The sequence below is a fragment of the Manis pentadactyla genome, chromosome 5 (assembly GCF_030020395.1).
Source record: "Manis pentadactyla isolate mManPen7 chromosome 5, mManPen7.hap1, whole genome shotgun sequence".
Classification (NCBI taxonomy): domain Eukaryota; kingdom Metazoa; phylum Chordata; class Mammalia; order Pholidota; family Manidae; genus Manis; species Manis pentadactyla.
In genome coordinates, this window is record NC_080023.1 from 37562994 (window position 1) to 37586192 (window position 23199).

The 23199-nt window shown below is 36.8% G+C and overlaps 1 long non-coding RNA gene across 3 annotated transcripts in view; it reads left to right on the top strand.

The window, feature by feature from the left end:
* Positions 1-23199, top strand: part of LOC118916024 (uncharacterized) — a 326719-nt gene that overhangs the window by 49618 nt on the left and 253902 nt on the right. For all 3 annotated transcript variants that reach the window (XR_008997730.1, XR_008997729.1, XR_008997728.1), the window contains exon 2: positions 7488-7652. This is a non-coding gene — a long non-coding RNA (uncharacterized LOC118916024). The remainder of the gene's footprint in view (positions 1-7487; positions 7653-23199) is intronic.

The following is a 23199-nucleotide window of genomic DNA, read 5'->3' on the forward strand; positions in this document are numbered from 1 at the left end:
CTCTATTATAAAGCCATAGTAATCAAGACAATTTGGTACTGGCACAAGAACAGAGCCACAGAGCAATGGAACAGACTAGACAATCCAGGCAGTAACCCAGACATAAATGGTCAATTAATATTTGATAAAGGAGCCATGGACATACAATGGCGAAATGACAGTCTCTTCAACAGATGGTGCTGGCAAAACTGGACAGCTACATGTAGGAGAATGAAACTGGACCATTGTCTAACCCCATATACAAAAGTAAACTCAAAATGGATCAAAGACCTGAATGTAAGTCAAGAAACCATTAAACTCTTGGAAGAAAACATAGGCAAAAACCTCTTAGACATAAACATGAGTGACCACTTCTTGAACATATCTCCCTGGGCAAGTAAAACAACAGCAAAAATGAACAAGTGGCACTATATTAAGCTGAAAAGCTTCTGTACAGCAAAAGACACGATCAATAGAACAAAAAGTAACCCTACAGTATGGGAGAATATATTTGAAAATGACACATGCGATAAAGGCTTGACATCCAGAATATATAAAGAGCTCACATGCCTCAACAAACAAAAAATAAATAACCCAATTAAAAAATGGACAGAGGAACTGAACAGACGGTTCTCCAAAAAGGAAATACAGATGGCCAACAGACACATGAAAAGATGCTCCACATCACTAATTATCAGAGAAATGCAAATTAAAACTACAATGAGGTGTCACCTCACACCAGTAAGGATGGCTGCCATCCAAAAGACAAACAACAACAAATGTTGGCGAGGCTGTGGAGAAAGGGAAACCCTCCTACACTGCTGGTGGGAATGTAAATTAGTTCAACCATTGTGGAAAGCAGTATGGAGGTACATCAAAATGCTCAAAACAGACTTACCATTTGACCCAGGAATTGCACTCCTAGGAATTTACCCTAAGAATGCAGCAATCAAGTATGAGAAAGACCAATGTACCCCTATGTTTATCGCAGCACTATTTACAATAGCCAAGAATTGGAAGCAACCTAAATGTCCATCTATGGATGAATGGATAAAGAAGACGTGGTACATATACACAATGGAATACTACTCAGCCATAAGAAAAGGGCAAATCCTACCATTTGCAGCAACATGGTTGGAGCTGGAGGGTATTATGCTCAGTGAAACAAGCCAAGCAGAGAAAGAGAAATACCAAATGATTTCACTCATCTGTGGAGTATAAGAACAAAGGAAAAACTGAAGGAACAAAACAGCAGCAGAATCACAGAACTCAAGAATGGACTAACAGGTACCAAAGGGAAAGGGACTGGGGAGGATGGGTGGGTAGGGAGGGATAAGGGGGGGGAATAGGGGGTATTAAGATTAGCATCCATAGGGTGGTGGGAGAAAGGGGAGGGCTGATCAACACAGAGAAGACAAGTAGTGATTCTACAACATTTTGCTACGCTGATGGACAGTGACTGTAAAGGAGTATATAGGGGGGACCTGGTAAAGGGGAGAGCCTAGTAAACAAAGTATTCATCATGTAAGTGTAATGATAAAAAAAAAAAAAGCAGTTCCTGTGTGTTGACCTCCAATGAGTTCTACACAATGATATAAAGGGCATATAAAAGTGTAGGCAAAGGGTCTGTTTGTGTTTATACAGAGAATCAAAGCCTAATTCTGCTACCCTGAAAAAGAACTAAGATACGATATGAAAAAGAACTTCCAACATCAGCACTCTCGGGAAGACTCATGACAGAAGATGATCAGCAAAAAAAAAAAAAACCCCAACAAAGATCCACGCACTGCCACAGGTGTAGATGCACTCATCCCACCAGTTCTTGGACTTGCCATGGGAAGGATGAAGGAGATATCTCAGCTGGACTGTGCATACAGTAAAACAACAAATTTGAATGGATCTATACTGTTGGAACTCATCCAAGAATTAGGAGAAGTGCAAATTGTAACACTCCAAAATCTTACAACCACATCCTATTTACTGTTAAAAGAACATATGGGATGTGAACAGTCCCCAGTAATGGGTTGTTTTAATTTATCTGAACTCTCTCAGACTGTTCAAGTTCAGTTGGACAATATCCACCATATCATAGTTAAGTTTTCACAAATGCCTTAGGTGCCTAACTGTTTTTCTTGGTTTCACTGGAGATGGCTGGTAATTACAGGTATGCTTTGGTTACATAACTGTACTCCTATTATGTTAATGTGTGTGCACAATTTAATTAGTAGTTTAAAACCAATCCATGCTGAAGTTGCCAAGAAGATATGTCAAAGAAATAATCAATCTTCCCAGGTTTTCTTCCACCTACTACTTCTATAGCTTTTCTTCTTCCTGCCTAATTACAACCCTTAAATAGAATTCGTGCCACATGTCGAATTTACCGAGTATCATAGTTCTTCCAAGTGGTAAAGACACCTCAAGACAAATGCTGGGCATAGAAGCCACAGGGCATAAATATGCAAAGAAGTAAAAAGCTAACCTTTTCAAACAATAAGGCTTCTCTCTCACTTACCAACTTAACATTTCCCTGTATGGCCCCGGAAGATGACTGGTTAGCCAGAGACGGGTAAGATTCCTCAAGGGAGGAACAACCTAAGACAGGCACAGTCGCAGGGGGCCATCAGGTGAGAAAATGGGGAGCAGCAGAGGTGAGGCTTAGAACCTCCCCCCTCATGTTCTGAGAGAAATCTTCTGCATACATGGATGTTTTATTGCCCTTGTCTAGCTCGGATTAACACATAGTCTACAGGCACACACCTGATCATCTACATTTGCTCTCTTACAACACTAAACTCTGTTTTCTACCTTTATCTCGTATCTACCCACCACTTCAGCATTTTATTAAAAATAATAATAATAGAGAAATGTGGTATCCACATATAAATCAAGTATAAAAATCAAATGAATATTCATATTTGAACTAACTGTTTATACTTCATAATGCATGAACAAAACCGAAAGCTTCTGTGATGACTACCCTTGTAATGTTCACCATGTAACTTATTCACTATGTAAGAATTTGTACTCCATGTAAGAACTTGTTCGTTATGCATCAGAAGATTGGAGACTGACGAAAATTAGGCTTGGGGTGGATTAATGATTGTGCATTGAGTATTGACCCCCCTATACAGAATTTTATTGTTGTTAACAACCATTTGATCAATAAATATGAGAGATGCCCTCACAAAAACAACAACAAAAAAAAAAAACTAAAAACCCAAAGTAGCAAATTGCCGTATTTCCCCAAATGAAATTCTACTAATTTTTAAAGAGGTCCTTACATGCAAATGACCTGTGTCTTTCTACATGCACCAGTTGGGAGAAAAAAATTTCCTTTAACCCTAGAGGTTCTTCTAGCTGGTCTAGGAATCAAATAGAAAATAAGACAAATTAACAGGAGAAAAAAGCAAAGTTTAATTATGTACCTATGGGGAATCCACAGACATGGGTTCCAAAGACAAGGAGAATGAGGTATTTCTGTCATCCTGAACCCAGGAGAAGTGAGCAGGGGGTCTGAGACATCAAAGGGGAAGGGAAGTGATTCATAAGAATATGAAAAGAGTAAATATTTGCTAATAAAAAAGTAGCTGATGGGCCACACAGAACCAATGGGGCACAGAGGGAAGTTTTAAGAAAAGGCTTTGTCACATTCCTTCCTGTCACCCCAAATTTTCGTTATCATATAGCTATCTCTGGTGATAACTCTCCTCTGGCAGAAGTTCCTCTGTCTACATCCTTTTACCTAGTTGTGGGGTTGCGGTTGTAGGTGGGGGCTTCAGTCAAAGTATCTTCCTTAGTGTTTGGGCCTTGATAGTTTTCCGTTGAAGTCTGCATGTTAGAATTGAGACAGGGACCGTGGGTGTAGTCAGGGTAGGGTGAGGGCCTCTGGAGAAAAAGCAGAGCAAGATAATTACAGTTAGAACAATGTAACAATATGCAAAGAAGTCCCTGTCAAAACTCTGTGTTAAGCATTATGCAAAGTCAGAGTCACACTAATTCTCTAGGCTAAAGATTCGTATACATGACTAGGAATATAGACATTCTTCAGTGAAATCACTTAAAGCTGAAAAGGCCAGGAGCAACTCGGCCTGGAATGTTTGAGTGTTCTGCAGATAAAGAAAAGTATCTCAGCATAAACCATCACTTTATTGTATCAATTACATCATGACAATGTAAACTTTACCTTACCCTGCTAAAAGGCCCAGTTTATTTTAATTGTAGATATGTGCTGTTTTCCCTTCTCTAATCATAATCAAGTAATCTGCAACCTAGGCAAAAGACTATTTTGGTAAGCAATCTCAACTATAAACAACCCAAGCAAACAGACAACAAACCAGCCCACCTTGGGGGGCAGGGCAGGTGGTCTTACAAGTCTGCATCCCTAACCCTTTACTCTCATTCCTGAAAATCCTCAACCACGCATAAAACCCCTAGACAATGAGCCAACCACGGACTCTCTTGTCTCCTGGAGTGAGCTGGGAGCTCTGTCCTCTCACTTTATCTCTAAATAAAAGCCTGTACTTCGCTCTTCTACCTTGAGTGTTTGTGAAGCTCATTCTTCAGCTTCGAGAACAAGAACTCCGGCATCAGAATGGCATTTTGTGGGGTGGCCTGCCTTTGGTCCCTACACAGAAAAATAACTTGGATGGTTGAAAAGTCCTTGTGAACTGAACACAGTAAGGGAAAAATTATGGTCAAAGTTAAATTAGTTTTTGTGTATTTACAGGAAATCACAGCAAAATTTTAAACATAAAGCTTCAATTGATGCCATAGCTTGCTCTTTGCTTTTCTCTAAATCAGTTTATGTTTATATTACCAAGTATACCCTCTCAAAGTGTTGTCCTCAGTCATCCTAAATGAGAGTTCATATTTTTTCCTAGACTGCATATTCAGACTATCTGTTAATGTGCATGTTTTGATGTATATTTTAAATCCTAGCAATAATTAAAAGAAATCCAAAGAATACCAAAGATACTTGATATTTGTGAATCATGCGCTTGTATTTATGCAAGCGCACACACATGCATGTGCACACACACACGTACACACACACACACAATTTAATGGATTTGTAGTCTATTGAAAATGGACGTGAAAGGGAAATTATATGTTATTGTTGGTAATGGAAATAAGAGAAAGTAAAGAAGTCTTACAAAATGACGTCTTAGTAAATACAAGTTTGGACTAAATTAAGACCAGGCAGTCAAACACAGTGGTGGCTTGGGTCTTTGTCATCAGCAAGTCTAGCACGTTTTATATGGAAATGTGAAAATATGAATCATGAAATTATTTCAGGGAATAATTTCCTGGGAATGTTTCAAGGAAATTATGCTCCAGGGAAAAAGAACTTTTATGTCTTTATAAGTGGAAAGATTTAGAGCTGTTTGATAAGCTCAATAAGTGTTGGAAAAGACACTAAGTTTTTACATTTAGTTATCCTATATAATGAAGGAAACTTATATCCATTATAATGTTTAAGAATTTGGGGGAGTCTTCATAATCTCAGCCTATATTCTCTGTAATTGAAATATTTATTTAACAAATAAATAATTAATCATTTCACTCACTACTGGTTTTACATTCACTAAACACAGACAAGACAATCTGCAAACTTAGATATATGGGGAGTGTTCTGTGTGGATTTTGCTGAATTAGCACTAAAATTAAAGAATAATTTATCAGCTATTTTTAAAAAACTGTAGCTTAAGTTTATAGTTACAGATTTTAAATCAATTTTCAAATTAATTTATAAAATATAGTAAAACTGAAAATGCCACTATAATTGGAATTAAACAATACATTTAATAGCACAAAACTGAACAATAATTTTCCATTTATCACTGAACAGATATCACAGAAATGCAGGAGAGAATCGTCTAGTCTCTTTCTTTTTTATTTTGATAATGATGTGTTTATTGAACACTAACATTATACTATTAGTCAAAGTATGTCCTGACCAGCAACTCATTTTAATTCTTCAGTTTGCAGATACTAACAAGTTTTACCACTGGGTGTCAGTATTGATCTAGAATTTGAAAAACCAGTTGCTTAAAGGTGAAGTGATCTTGTGTGCGGTTTACAATTTAAAGAAACATTGCTGCAGGAGAAGTCTAAATTTATACAGAGATTCCTAGGTGTGAAAATACTGTCATGGAGAAATAAAAATTCTACAGTGCTTTTCTAGAGATTTTATTCAGAGATAAGTAGACAGTAATTAAATTCAAAATAGCCATGTATGTGTTTTAGGACAGTTTAAAATGCCTCACCAATTTGGGACAGGTTGTGAGCCCCAGAGAATGATAGAGGACACGGTGCAGGGAGAGGACTGAGCGTGCTTGGGGACTCAGGAGCAGTACTAGGTTCCCTGCTGGCTCTGTCACTCACTGACCAGGGACCTGATGTCTCTACTCCCAGCTTCTCCCTTTGTGAAATGAACAGGGAAAGCTCCGTGATTTCATAGTCCCTCTGGGACTGTCTTTCTATGAGTACTTGTCCATATCTGCCTGATTTAAAAGTTTTGGACAAAAGGGAATAGAATTACTTTTATACTTTCATCTCCATGATGGACAAATACATAAAACAGCAACAACAAAAGTATTATTTTTTAATGTTGTACCAAACATTTTATGACAGCAGAATAAAGTAAGTATTTCTAGATGTTTTTCTGTTGTAGCAAACCAGGGTAACCTACATCCTGGAAAGTTTTATAGTGTTTTAGGTCAGATTAACTTGTTTTTGATCAGTTTTGCTTAATGAATTTATTTTATCTATGCCTTTTTTTTTCTTGTTGTTCCAATTATTCAGTTGGTGCTGACTGATTCAAAGGAGTCAAGGTTCCTGGCCCAAGTGTTGCTGTATTCTTTTTTTTTTCCAATTTTGTGGCCAAGAAAGACTCACTCACAGAAGAATCTTTTACCCTGCATTTTCAGGTTGGGGGCTGTTTTAGTCTCCAGCACCAGATGTAAGCTGAATGTCCCCTGATCTTGTGCCTCAGACCTGTCAGTGATAAAAAGCAAAACAGAACAAAACTAGTGTTCGTAGTGTACAAATAATTTCACACATCTTATTTTATCTTCCTAACAACCCTGTGAAATAAAGCAAGTAATATTACCAGCCTCTTTTAAGGAGTTCAGGGAATCAAGATCTAGAAGTAGTAAATAACTATCAGAGTAATTTGCCCAGTTTGTAAGGAAACCACACTTGAAACCAGATCTTCGGTCTCCAATTTTCATATTCCTTTTTCTTTCTTGTTCAGGAGTCAATTTTCTTTTATACTAAAGTTCAGTTCACAGACCTCTGTTCTGGCATGTTCTTTTGTGTTTGAGACTCTGGACTAGTAGGTGATTTTATTATGCCATCTATTATGGGTGGGACTGTGAATCCACAAAATCCCTAACCCTTAGTACCTCAAATGTGACTATTTAGAGATCGGGCATTTAAAGAGATGATTAAGTTAAAATGAGGCTGTCAGGGGGAATCCTAACACACTTTGGTTTGTTTCTTCATAGGAAGAAGAAATTTGGACACATAAAGGCACCAGGGATGTTCACACACAGAGGAAAGACTGTGTGAGGACATAGTGAGAAAGTGACCATCTGCAAGCCAAGGAGAGAAGCCTGAGAAGAAAATAAACCTGATGACACCTTGATCTTGGATTTCTAGCCTTCAAAAATGTAAGAAAATTAAAAATTAAGTTCAGTTGTTTAAGCTACCCAGTCTGTGGAATTTTGTTATGGGAGCCCTAGCTGATAAGGATACAATCCATTTAGCCCTCCATTAACCACAAGCAATGACTTAGTACCTACCATGTGTCAAGCACTGTGTTGATCTTTGGGATACAGAGATTAAAAAATATAGTCCATGTCTTCAAGGCCTTTAGAATCTAGTGTTATTTCTGCTTGTAGTGATGAGCTGGTGGGAGGGGGAGGCAAACATCTCGTACTGTCAGGTGCGCTGAGCTTTGTTTGACAGGGCGTGAACAGAAAATCATGGGAATACAGAGAAGAAGACTTTTAAAAAATGTTTACTCAATTTATTTAAACTAAAAAAATAGTAGTTCACCCAATTTTCCTATCACTCCCCACACCTTCCACTCTGTCTTTCTCTGTGTCTTTGAGCTTGTTTTTTTTTTTTTATGATTCCACATACAAGGATGTAAAAGAGATCATATGGTATTTGTCTTTTTCTGACTTATGCCACTTGGCATAATGCTTTGGAAGTCAATCCATGTTGTTGCAAAGTGCAAGATCTTGTTCTTTTTTATGACTGAATAATATTATATTGTATACATATACTACAATTTCTTTATCCATTCATCTATCTATGGACACTAGGTTCTTCTGTATTTGGCTATTGTAAATAATTCTGCAATGAACATGCAGTTGCATAAATCTATTAGTATTGGTGCTTCAGAGCAGTAAACTTTGTCTCAGGCTACATTAGAATGGGGTAGAAGAGGAGGTAGGGAGCCCAGAGAAGGTAGCTTGAAGCGTGGTGGAAGTTAGGCATCTCTCCCACACACCATTTCATGGGATCTGGTCATAGTCCTGAACTCCATCTGGTTGAATGTCAATTACCTGCTAAGATATTCTTGATGTCAGATATGTACTTGGATTTTCAGAATTGTTGGCCTTTGGGTTTTCTTCTCCCTTATGATGTCAATGAGCCTGACAAATACCTGATAATCTGCTGTTTGCCTGAACTACCTACACTGTCCTTTCTGTCAAAATTCCTTTGGAAGCTATGTCTCAGCACATGCAACTAGTTCTTGCCATATCTTATGAAAACTTGTAATTCTTTACTCCAGACATGTCATAATTTCTCCTTTCCAGTAGAAGTTACCAGGCCACTATAGACCTTCTAAAAGATCTAATAGTATTGGAATGGAATAATACAGAGATGATATATATGTGTATATAGTGGGTCAGAGCAAGAGCATAGGCTTCCTAACAAACATCCCTTATTTATGGGCATTACCATGAGTTTTTGCAGCTCATCTTTATCTAACTGTCTGTAGAAAATTAGAAGCCCAATGTCATCAGTATGGGCACATTGTTAAATATAAAGAAAATACTGTCTACTGTGAAATAGGTTTACAGTGTCCGTAAATAATATGGGGCTTGAAACAAGATGACATCATGAAACTTGTGGTTCTATAACGGGATCTACTATCTGGATATACTTCAACAAGCTATAACCTCATCTTGATTATCTGTAAAGTAAAATATTAGATGAGATCATCATTATGGACTGTTCTGTTTTTTTTTATGTATTTTTTTTCTTCTGTGGCTAGTTTCCAATAAGTTCAAAAACCATCACCTTTCTTTGTCTACTATGTTTCCAACAGCAATTCTTACTAAATTCTCTGTTTTTAAAATTTGCATTTAGCCTTTAAGATACATGTTCTAATGACATTATCATTGTAACAAATGCACTTTAAGTCCCTGATTTCAAGAGGCCTTTTCTCATCATGCTTTTAGCCATGCACCTTTTAGATACATCTCTAGGTATTTCCAGTTTTAGTAATGAATGGCAGAGTACCTAATATCAGACTAACTCTCCCTCAGATAGCACTTATACAGTCTAGATAAGATGTAAATAAAACAACTATTTTGAGACTCAGGAGATCAAACCAAAGCAAGTAAGACTGAACATTATTTGACCCTTGAAATAAGGGAAGCCCACTGGGTAAGTTCAGGGTGTTATTTTCCTGAGGGCACATCCCAGTCCAAGTGGTTGATGCAGGGGAGGTAAAACTCAACTAGAAAGCCACAGTTTTAAAACTAAGTGGTTTGGGTCAGGGTGAGAATTGCTAAACCACCTGGAAATTGAGGAAATAAATACTGAAAAAGAAGGAGTCACAGAAGGGAAAGGGAATTCTGCATGTAAACTTCTCTCAGATCTTTGGATAAACTGGAATGATGCATGCACAGAGCAGATTCCAAGAAGTACAGGGAGAAACAACAGCTTGTAGGCTGAAAATACTAAGCAAAGATTTGAATTGCTGCCTGCCACATGTGGGGACAGGAATTGACATTTAAATCTCTCCAATGTGAAGGGTTATGATTTAGGAATAATTATTATTCTGTAGGACTGAGCATTCTTCCTAAGGCTAAGACTAAACTGAAACTCACAAAGTATAAAACCCAAATTCCACAAGTTCAAGATACATAGTATGTAATTTAGGTAGTCAAAAATCAGCGCTCTCTGAGAAAGACTCCAGAATCCAGATTTTTACTATGTACAATCCACAATTCACAATATATAATTGAAATTTACTGCATATGTGAAAAGAAAAGGAAAATTTGGCCCATAGTCCAAAGCAAAAGCAGACAGTAGAAAGTAGAAGTATTCTTTAATATGATTCAATGGTTAGAATTAGAAGGCAAGGACTTTAAATCAGCTATTATAGCTATGTTCAAGGATGTAAAGGAAATAATGCTGAACAGATGAAGAATCTCAGCAGAGAAATTGATATTATAAAAAAGAAAAAATGGAAATTCTACTTAAAAGTGTAATATTTGAAATGCAGAATTTGCTGATGGTGTAATAGCAGATAGAAGATGGCAAACAAAAAGGTTGTTCAGAAAACTTGAAGTCCAGTTGATAGAAATTATATGATCTGAAGAATACAGAGAAAAATAAATTTAAAAAATTAATGCAACCTCAATATATTATAGAGCATATTAAGCTGTCTAACATATGTATAACTGATACAACAAAGAGTAAAGAGAAGAAACGGAGGAGAAAAATATTTAAAGAAATGATGGCTAAATTTCTCCAAATTTAGTGAAAAATGTCAATCTACAGAAACATAAAGCTGAGCAGACACAAACAACAAGAAGACAACACATACTCACAGCACTGTGTAAGTTACTGAGAACCAAAGGTAAAGAAAGAAATCTTGGAAAAGGTTGGGGGTAGGAGAGAGAGAAATTTCACAAAGGGAAACAATGATACAATGATGACTGATGCTTTATGAGAAAAAGTGGAGCCAAAAGACAACACAGGAATGAAAGCTAAGAGACTCTACTCATTCCTGGCACCAAGTGTGGGATGCTGATATCCATGATGAACCCAGGCATTGGATGAGACATTTAAGATTTGGGAGGTCCATTGCTGATCTGGGAGGAACTGACAAATCCTGGGAACAGGTATAGGATGTGTGAAAGGCCAAAGACAGAAAGAACTCAAAATGCCAGAAGGCTATCCCAGTTGGCTATAAAGGGTCCCCCAAAGGTAACCCAAAGCAAATGTAGTTTAACCTCATTGCTGTTGGGAACCCTCCTGAAACAATGTGTTGGCCAGTCTAGGGAAAACCTTAAAACCTGAACACCAGTTCATACCTGACCCTACTATTCCTGGAGCCCCACCTGCTCCAGCAGAGGTCTCAGGGACACAGTCCTGTTTGGGATGGATGCCTCCCATGCCTTAGGTATAAGATGCAGGCCAAGATTGCCTCCAGGTGAGGGCCACTGGGGAAAATCAAGGCCCCATGTTGAGCTCACTATTCACTAGTCCCCACAAAATAAAGAAAGGTGAAGGTGCTGGTTGATAATAGAGCCAGATACACTCTAACACATGGCAACTCTCAGAAGCTTTCTGGCCCCCTAAATGCCATTGATAGTTACAGAAGGCAAATGGTTATGATCAGGAAGATCCCTTTGACACTGAAAATTGGTTGTACTCTCACATGAGAATATTAGGTTTTTCTTTCACCAATACCAGAGAACATATTGGGCATTGCCATCTTACAAGCTACAATTCTCCAAACTTGTGTTGGTGAATTTCACCTTGTTACAGTAATTAAACCAGCACTGAGGGGCAACATCAGTGGGAAACCAGTAAGTGTACCATCTCTGCAAAAAATGGTACATGTCAAACAGCCTGGTATGGCTGTTGAACAACAATTTTAAAAATGAACAAACAATTGGAAAGATTGACAAATGAAGGTAAAGACAAGGTGACAGTTGGAGATGAGGGGGTAGTTGGTGCTATTTTGGAGAGGGTTATCAGGAAGGTGACATTTGATCTGTACCTGAAAGTAAGTAAGGAATGAGGCATGTAGATACCAGGATGGAGAGGAGTCTAAGCAGAAGACAGCAAGTGCAAATGTCCTGATGTGGGTGTCTGCTTGTATTAGAGCAATAGCTGTGGAGTCCAGTACACCTGGAAAAGGGTGAGTGAACTAGCAGTGGTGGCCATAAAGTCCTAGAGATGTCATAGATTACAAGTAATGGATTTGGGATTCTTCTGTAAGTAAAAGGGAAATCCAAAGGAAGATACTGTTATATACAGAAGAATCTTTTAGAAACATTGTTGCTAAACTTTATGAAATTCCTAAGAGTGACTAAAGATTCTAGTTCCAATTCTGCTGTGCATTATATTCAAAAGTCTATTTGTTTTCTGTATTAAATAAATATAGATAAGCAATATGCTGGGGAGGATTGTGATTTCCCAGAAGTAAATGATAATAACATCCAAAATTGATAAATAATAGCTATATATTTTATTCCAGCTGTTCTGAACTATGTGTGGAAGCACTTGGGGGCTACTGCCAGGACCTAGAATGAAAATTGAAAACAATTTCTTAATATTCCCTTTCATAATAAGCACTGTGTATTTAAGTATTACCAAACACTGTCAAAATAAATGTGGTGTTTTCAATATTGAACTTGTAAAAGCAGGCTGATTTTGAAATTTGCTCTGCCACATGCTTCCATAGTGACCTTGAGCAAATTGACCCAGCATCTTTGATTCTCATTTTCTTTATTCCTAGCAGGGTATCATTCCTAACATGATAGTTACTACTTCATTGACAATGTATGTTAAGCACTTACTCCAACTTTTACTACATAGTAAGCATTTAAAAATAATTGTAGCTATAATAACTAAATTGTTTTTGTCTGTTGTATTGTTACATATTGAGGAGACTAAAATAAGTTACAATGTTTGCATTCTGCTCACTAAAGCATACATATTAAGGTTTATTAATATACTCAATTTCTCCACATTCTAAAAATCTAAAAAATAATATGTATGAAGCTAAAACAAAGAAATATCCATAAATGCAAATAATTCAGACAGATAAGCAATACATTCTTTGATACAAATCAATTAACATGAAATTTTTATTTTAGATTACCCAACCTCTGCTTCGTATTGTCAGAACTTATGTTTGGTTCAAAGAATGTCTGACAGTGCCTTAGTTTTCCTTGGCTTTTCCTGGCATCTAGCTGATAATAAATGTTCAATAAATCTTACCAAATAAAGTATGTGTGTATTTGTGTATGAGATGGGGAGTGGGAGGGAGGGAGAGGTGATTTAAAATGTAAAGCAACAAGAAATCGGGACTCTTGGTCATTGCTGATAGGAATATGTAGTGGTGTAGCCCTATAGAAAGTTAAAATAGCCATTCCTCAGAAAGATAAAATGTAGAATTACTAGATGATCCAGAAATTCGTCTTCCATGTATATGCCAAAAATAAGTGGAAGCAGTGTGAAAACGAGTAAAGGAAACCACATGTAATAAGGAGTTGGGAAGCCCTGCCTGGGGAGCTTTTGCATGTGCCTCATGTGCACAGGCACACACACGCTCCTTACAGCTTGCATGACCAGCAGGAAGAAGGAAAATACTTCTTATCTAGACAAAGGAGGATATTTTTCAGGTATCAATTTCAACTCCTGCTTTTAAGAAAAAGAGGGAAGATATCTCACTGCCCCAACATTAAAGTTTTAACCATTACTTACAGCCAATGAGAAACCTCTACAACCTCAAACTCATGACCTTCTCCAATGAATTGTTGTTTAAAACTCTCCCCAGTTGCCTCCTAAATTTGTCTCTTCAGATCTGCCTGTGGTTTTGCCATTGTTTGTTCCAAATTGCAATTCCTTTGCTATTCCCAAATAAACTCATTTTGCTGGTAAAATAACTGGCTGTTTTATTTCTAAGTTTGATAGCAGGAACCCAAACATATAACGTGCATACCTATGTTCATTGCAACATTATTCACAATAGCCAAAAAAGTGGAAATAACCCAAATGTCAATCCTCAAGTGAATGGATAAACAAAACATGATATATACATACAGTAGAATATAAATATATATACATGTAGTGTTCAAAAGGAGTGGAGTTCTGATACATGCTACAACATGGACAAGCCTGGAAAACATTCATGCAATTTGAAATAACCCAGGCACCAAAAAACCAATATTGTATTACTGCATTTACATGAGATATTTTGAATAGACACATTCATAGAGTCAGAAAGTACAACAGAGATTACCAGAGGCTGGGGAAAGGGGAGAACGGGGAATTATTTTTTCGTGGGTACAGAGGACAAAGTTCTGGAAATGGATAGAGGTGATGGTTGCTCAAACGTTTGAATACACTTGATCCTACATAACTGTGTGCTTAAATGGTAAATTTTATATTTGTATATTTTATATCAGTTAAAAAAGAATATATAGTCTGTTCAGAATTTTAAAGAACAAAGCGTCTCTAAAAGTAAATCAAATATTGCCCAGGTAAATACAATTATTTATTTAATGGTACATGTTGGATTATTAATTCATTTATTGAGAATTTATTGCATATTATGGCTGTTTCCCCAGCACATTATGTGCAGCCACGCCGTTGTGGAGAGGAGGGTGGAGTGTTCATATTTCCACACCCTCCAGAGTTTTTAGTCTATCATGGGAACTTGGTGCTTCTTGCCATAGAGATTGCTTCAGAGATGGGTGGTTAGTTGCCCAGGGTTTTAGTATTAATGCCTATAAAACAAACCTGGCTGCAGAATAACCATCTCAACTACCGAAGGCTTCCATTTAAAAGAAAGTGGAGAGTTGACTGTGTCATGGACAGTTTTATATCCTAGAATCACAAAACAGAAACAAACCTACACTTAAAAACTATGGTCCAAGTAAATTCACTGGCATGTTATGAGAGATTAAAGGCTCACTTGTCTTCAGAAAATATGTCAGCACTTTGGTATTTTTTAGAGTTCAAAAATAACTTGTGAGCTGCTAGCGGCAAACAGAAGGAGAAGATGTAAAGCTATAAAAAAATAATCTGTTTCCTTTCTCTTTGATTAATATGCTAAAGGCAGAATAAATCTGGGTGTGTCACTAGGTTCATTTAACCTAAATTCCGTAATTCTGTCCAAGAACGTTGGGAACAGGTAGTGCCGACCCCACACTCCAGCCCCCCTTGGTTATATCCTCTATAGCAAACAGGCACAAATTTTCCCAGTTTGAAACTAAATCACCTTTGGTGGAGAAGGAAAGGGTCTTTGACGGCAAATAATACAATAACTGAAGTTATTTTGGTCTGCTTGTCTGCTCAGTAAGTGCACACTCAGGTTCTTTCTTCTCCAGTCCTTCCCTTTTCCATTATCTGTTCATCAAAAGAGAAAGAGCAAAAATAAAGTAAGATAACGAATGGAATAGAATAGAATAGAATAGAATAGAGTAGACTAGAATAGAATAGAAAAGAAAAAGTAGATGATGGGGACAAACAACTGAATCAGATATAGTCTTAAACAAACACTATTTAAATTCTGTTTTTGATGTTTTCAGTTTAGTTTTTGTAAAGGAGGATGCTTTTGTATCCAAGGAGAATTGTTAAACTGGAGTTTAGGAGGTAAAATTCCTTTCTATAAAAGCATGGAAATGAGGTTATATAAAAGGGTTACAAAACAGGAGTCTTAATGTTCCCAATCTTAAGATTTCAAAGCATTTGACCATTGTCAGCCTAAATATCTAACTGTGGGGAATAAATTGCCAAACATTGTTATATGTTTTTCTAAATAGTGCTTTGGTAAATTGGAAAAGTGGCATTCCAGGGAAGACAAATGGTTGAAGGTTTTAAAAGAATAAGCAAATTGAAGAGGAGTGAGTAGGAGGAGCTCCGGAGGATCTGTGGGAATTGCCTTTTGATAGCCACTCAGGCTCATCATTGTTTTGTGCTGTTTAGTTTAAATAATTTACATGACTTCAGGCTTTTTGTACATAAGTAAAGTCCAAAGTTCTGTATTTAGAAACCTAATGGCATGGCTAGAGGAATTATTTCTCTAAAGATCTAGGACAAAAAGGAAAAATGTATGGGCAATGAGTAGAAATGTGTCTGTCTCTTCAGCAGATGATCTAGAATTATTATTAACATTATCCCTTGCAGCACTGCAGCACCCATGTGGGTATGTGGCCAGAAGGGTCAGGGCAGGAGACTGAGGCTCTTCTGAGGAGTGCAGGATTGGAGCTCTCCATGGTGGCTCATGCCTCTGGGTAAAGGTTTTACCCATTTGTAACACATTTGTAACTCCTCTTCCACCATATTTTCATTTTTATGTACTTATTACTCAAAGATAATTATAAAAGCAACAATTCTAAGAAATATATTTACTCAAAAATCCATCTCTGATCCAATTATAATAGGTTATATTTGTTTTTTTTCCTTTTTCTTTTAAGTTGTTTATTTTTCATATGCACCCATGTCATTTTTAAGTAGTTATAATCACTTCAGAGATACAATATTCAATTCAGAGTCTTTTCACCCCAGCATTTTTTAGGGACCAAGGGCAGGCTGTCCCAAGATATGCCACTCTGGTGTACAGATCAGAGCTAGAAACAGTCAAGACCCAGAAGACTCAGAAAGAAACTTTGACCTTCCCCCTAACTGCCTAAAAGAATTTAGATGACCTGCTCCAGTTATCACCATAGATAAGTTCATTATAATATGAACTCAGGGTAGTAGACAAGGATGAACTTAACTAAGTCTGTTAAAATTCTTATTTGTGTCCCATTGCTTCTGTGAGGCCCAGCAAACATTTGTTTACCAAACATTTACTCTTTTTCATCTTCCTGAGAATTGCTTTCTTTCCCTTTGAAGTCCTGGACTTTGACTCTCTGCTTAGTGCAGGGTGACACATGTACTTCATTTTACTTGAAGGTCTTTGTTATCTCATATTGTGGGTTGTTTATATGTATGTCATTAAACTTTTTTTTTTCTCCTGTTAATCTGTCTCATGTCAATTATATTTTTAGGCCAATTATAAGAACCTTGAAGGGTAGAGGGAAATTCTTCTTCACAACATTTGTTCATGAGAATTATTCTGTGTTCCTGTTTGTTTTAAAATAATCTCATTAGTGGCTCTGTCTGCCTGTTTCTGTAGTGTTTGATGGTAAATTTTTATCAATGTTTCATAGTCATAAATAATATTAAGAACAAGTACTAAAATACCTTCTATAGAGAAACTGCCTTTATAAAAATATATTGCAAAAAGCCTGAGGTACAAGGTAAGACATTAAAGATTCAGCTAAGACTGGACTTCTGAGAACATGCAGAAGCACATGAAAGAGTCATGGGAGAAATCAATTGAGGCTTCTTTTGAGACAGTAGAAAGTGAGTGGTGAAAGGAGCCAATACTACTGATACTTTTTCTATTTAACTTTCTCATTTTTTTCTTATTGTCTTATTCTTTTTTTTTCTTTATACAGATTTCTATAAAAAAGAAAACATGTGTCTGATAACAATTATTCTTGATGAAAATTGCCAGGTTATTTCTATGAGAGTTCCTTATTGACTTTGCTGTTCACATAAAATAAGACAGTCATTTCTTCCAAATATAATTTGCAGCTTCCATATATACACAGCATTTCAGTGAACCCAGTAGACTCTGTCATGGTGAGTACAGAATGAGGAAAGAGACTGCCTGAATTGCTTTGGAGATAAAGAGAACATGATGGATATATGGTACCCATATTCATATTTGCTAGTGGTATTATAGTACATAACTATTAAGCTACTGATTAAAAATCTCTAGAAAACTTCTCCCCATCTATTCACATGGCTGCAGTGAAAGATGCTATATTATTGTTACAAAATTTTATCCTACATTTTCACAGTTGGTTGGACTATATCTGAGACCTTGGCCCATTTGAATGACTGAGTCCATTCTCTGGGAATACAGGTGAAAATTGGAGTCAGTTTATCCTTGGTATCCTTGTAATATGGGAGACCCACAGGTTATTGGATGGTTGTTTCATTACATGGGCTGTGAAGGAGATGAAGCTTGTCTGTGGGGAGATCATCAAAGAGGAATATCTGGAGAAAGAAGCAACCTGAGATGGAGAAAGAAGCTGATGGCTTTGGAGCTCATTGTCCCAATTCTTTCATGATATTTAAATCTTGAATTATCTCATTTTTCCTTGTCTACTCCTCTGGCCTACTGATAGATGCATAGAACTCTTGTGCATTTTTCTGCCTGTATGGTTGTCTGCGTGAAATCTCATTAAGGAATCTCATCCTTCTGTGATAACTTTACTTTTGGTTCAATCTCCATTAACTATCAGTTAATTGTATCAGTCTCTAGCTCTTGGAAAAATAATTATTTGATGAACTAATTCCTAATGAGTTGTAAATAGTGTAGGTTAATAGCTTAATGGACATTCCCAAATCTGGTGAATCAGAACTTTCCAGAAAGATACCATTTTCTATTGATTTGTTCTGCCAATTATTTAATACAACTTAAGGAGAGTCGCTCAGCAAAATCTGTGGCCTTGAAATAGCTGTGATTGGACTCTTTATTTTCTGTTTTCATCTCTCCCTGTCTCTCTCTATTGACTTACTGCCCCTTTTTTTTTGCCTCTTGTGTCTCTCTGCTTTTCCTCAGCTGTCTGTACATGGCCCATTTGAGGTGAGGTGAGGGGGGTATCTATATATAAAGCTGACAAATAGCTTCTGTATTTGGTCAGAACTAAACAATAAAACCCCACTTGGACTCTGATCACTCCATAAAAAATAAAGTCCATTTCCTATCTGCTAACACTACTCCTTACTTTCCACCTTTGTATAACTTGCTACATCCTGACACAGCTATGTGATATGTTTCACTTTTAGATCCACTGCTAATCAACAGTCTCTCAGTATCCCCTGTGCCATGGGATGAGTGAGACAACTTTGCTTAGGAAAAGTTATTCATCTGGCCATAAGTCATGTACAAAGTGATGGATTGGCTACCTTGGTGTCTGGTGTTCACTCCTGGTCCAATTTTATGGCAGGAGGTGTGGATTTGTAGTGTGAACCATGGTCACTTAGGCATAACAGAGGAATCTGCTTAGCAAAGAGACTGGGATGACATGATATTAAATTATTTAATTTCTGCAGTGGAATCTTAATTCATCCTAACCACAAAATGAGGTAAGAAGAGATGCCATTTTTCTAATTTAACAAATGATTTAATAAATTACTTTCTCTTTTTCCTCCTTCCCTTCCTCCCTTCTTTTGTACAAAGGTACACACACACACACACACACACACAACAGTCTAAAAAGGTGTGGGTAATTATCCTAATTTTTTGGAAGTAAGCATGAAATAACCAACACTTGTGGTCTCTGGTGTTTACTTAGCTCTTTGGAAGCATGTTTAGTCTTCATTTTCTTTCTTTTTTGTCTTCCCCTTCTCCATCAGCACAATAGATAAAATATTTGGAGACCAGTAACTTAGAGCCCCAACTACCACCAATTAGCTAAATGTCTTTTAGAAGTTTATCTGTCTCTCTCTGTATGGGTATGCATATATTTTTGTACATAAATATATACTTATGCTTATGAATAAATCTATTTAACATAAGCAAAAGTAGAATTTGATGACTCAAACACTCTATGTATGTGTTTATAAAATTGTGAATTTCTCAAATGTGAGTGACTGTGGGTTCAAACTTTTAAGTAGCAATACAAAAATGCATAAATTATCAGTTATATAATTTATCGCATCTATAAAGTTAAGAATTTTTAGCTGCAAAGGAGAATAATGTTTCTTTTTATTGAGATGAAAGCTTTTCCTTCCATGGGTAGTTATGGAGAGAGAACTATATAAATATAAAAAATATATATTCCTAACTATACCCTGAAAGTAACTACAGAAGTGGTAGCTTCTTTAATGCTCAAATTTGAGTTCAAGTTTTCATGCCACCATTTACAAGCTGCATGACCTTGAGCAAATTACTCAGGCCCTTATTAAAATAGGGAAAACAAGTGTCTAACTCGAGTGTTTTTTGTGAGGATTAAATGAAATCATATGCAAATTATTCTTTGAATAGTGCCTGGCACATAATCAACTCATAATAATAAGATATCATTCTGATGTACAGTTTTTTATTTTTTAAAAAATTATGTGAAAATAGAAATAGAATAAAAGTCTAAATGCCAAATTGCATTTCTTTTACAATGAGGTTTTGAGCAAGACAAAAGTTTCAGAATTCTGTGATGATCAGACTCAGTCCTGGAAGATACTTTAAAATAGATGAATGTTTGGACCACCTGTTTTTCAGACAATCATCTGTAAATGGTTCAGTTTTATTCAACCTAGTTTGTGACAGCTAGTGATCAGCAGTGATTTTGTGGTTTATATTCTTTGACAGATACTTAGAGTATGGCTTTTCTGAGTTGATGATTAAGTGCAAAACTTGTGTTTTGAAAGGGTTAAAAGAAGATTTCAAGTAAGGGGCTTGATGAAAGCACGTATCTTTATAGAAACCCTCTATCTCTGCATGGAAATGAGCAGAGGCTATCTGGGGGGAGGGTAAGAAAATAGCAACAGTCTAGGTAAAATATAATTTGGAGTTTGACCCAGCATCTAGATGAATGTGCAGTTGAGGCTCATGCATTTTAGCAAGAACAGAGGCACAATGATTTCACCTTGGAATGTTTTGAAAGCAGTTGGTAAAAAAATGCTCACCTCAGCCATAAATAAAAGCTTGGTGAAATACTCACAGGATGTTTAACCTTGAACAATATTCCTTTCTTGTATGTGCTCCAAATGTATGCCAAAGTAACTGAATGGATTTAATATACTGTATAGGTTTATTGATTAAGAGCCATTTAAGAGTTACAAAATATGTACCCAAAATAATCATTTTGGTTATAGAAGGTTTCTTGTATAATTTATGTTTAAAATTACTCTGGTGGCTATTTGTAGACTAGGTTGTTGAAAGGCAATGGTGAAATCAGGGACATAAATTAGGACACTATAGCACGCTTATAGGTGAGACTTGGCTCAAGGTCAGTCAGTTTAAGGATTTGTGAAAGCCCCAGTAGGGAACCTACAAGACTGATCACCAATTCTGATGTTCATTTCCCCAGGTTCAGCTAAATCCCTCTAGGAATTTTGGAAATTAGAGTTAAAAGATCATCAGACTGATCTTTTGTATCTTAGTAGTGGATGTGTGCCTTCACAGGGGCAGTGTACATTATAAAACAAACCATTCACAGTTTACCAGGGAACAGAAGTGGAATTAGAAAGAAGAGTAAGTGGTATGTGCCAGGTGAGAGTCCCTTTGCAGTTGATACAGATAAGGATGGCCAAACTACCCTTGTTTTTTCCAGTTCTTTTCTCTGAACACTAGAGATTTAGAGGCCATAAAACTAAGAAAGTGAACAGATAATTCTTCTGAAGTTCAGGTCTCTTGCTGGAAAATAATATCAGAAAACAATTCTATTAGTCTTCTTATTTTTATCTGTCAAACTATTTCAGGAAAGAAAGTTTCATTCCAGGCAATCTACTATATTAAAATTAGAAAACTTCTAAATCTATATATTTATATTGCCACCTGGTAATATTAAGAGGTATTACCAATAGATTATCTAAAGGCTCATGAGGTCATATGTGTCAAAATATTAAATTTAAATTCAGACATTTATCAAGAAGTACAACAGGTCTACAGTTTTATTCAACTTGCAAGGTAGTAAATTGGCCTCTAAGTTTTGTGCTTTTCCCAAGGCCTCAGTTTCAATTTGCATCTGACTCCTTTGCACTGCCTCCATGCCACCCCCCATACCCACCCTGCCCACCACCCTGGCCAAGCCAACAAGCCCCACAGGAGCGATGGAGAGGTGTACCTAAGTGGATGCTATGCTCACAGTGCATTTGTATCATAGCTGAGGAAACCCAAAATCAAGGAACCCCAATCTTTGTGTAGTGGCTGCAAGCTAACCTGCCCTATCTTTGCTCTGAAAGGAGATGTGATCTTTACTATACTTGACAGCGCATAGATCTGCCCTTTGCTTTAGAGATAATAGATCTATTTTCCATGGCTGTTTGCTATCCACATATCCTTTAAAAAGATAGTATAGAAAAAGATGTGTCAGTAATTCTGTTCACAAGACATACAGAAACATGAGACAACACTGGAGAATTTTGTCCCAGAAACATTTACAAAGAAAGCCACACAAGTAGTATTCAAGTATATTTTCAACTGTGGTAAATTTGTCATCATTCTAAGAAAATTACCATTGTAAAAATGTATAGCCATCAATGCCCTGTGACACACCAATATCCCACTTAAGTACTGGGGATAAGAAACTATTTTGTATATGATGCAGTTAATTGGGTCTTCTATCTTGATCAACTGTTCTTTTCTGGGTCTTCAGAGCAGTGAAACAAATCTAGCCAGGCTTCTTCAGGAGGATCCCATTCTTTCCGTTCCATTTACTTCTATTTTTTTCTATTAAATTTAAAAAATTTTTATTTTATTATTTTTATTTTGCTATCATTAATGTTCAATTACATGACAACATTATGGTTACTAGACTCCCCCTATTATCAACTCCCCACTAAATACCCAATTACAGTCACTGCCCATCAGCGTAGTAAGATGCTATAGAATCACTACTTGTCTTCTCTGTGTTATGCTGCCTTTCCCGTGTCTCCCCCCACAGCCTACGATGAGTGCTAATCATAATGCCCCTTTTCCCCCTTATCCCTCCCTTCCCACCCATCCTCCGAGTCCCTTTCCCTTTGGTAACTGTTGGTCCTCTCCTGGGTTCTGTGATTCTGCTGCTGTTTTGTTCCTTCAGATTTTTCTTTGTTCTTATACTCCACAGATGAGTGAAATCATTTGGTACTTGTCTTTCTCCACCTGGCTTATTTCACTGAGCATAATAACCTCAAGCTCCATCCATGTTGTTGCAAATGGTAGGATTTTCCTTATGGCTGAATAATATTCCATTGTGTATATGTACCACATCTTCTTTATCCACTCATTTACTGATGGACATTTAGGTTGCTTCCATTTCTTGGCTGTTGTAAATAGTGCTGTGATAAACATAGGGGTGCATCTGTCTTTTTCAAACTGGGCTCCTGCATTCTTAGGGTAAATTCCTAGGAGTGGAATTCCTGGGTCAAATGGTATTTCTATTTTGAGTTTTTTGAGGAACCTCCATA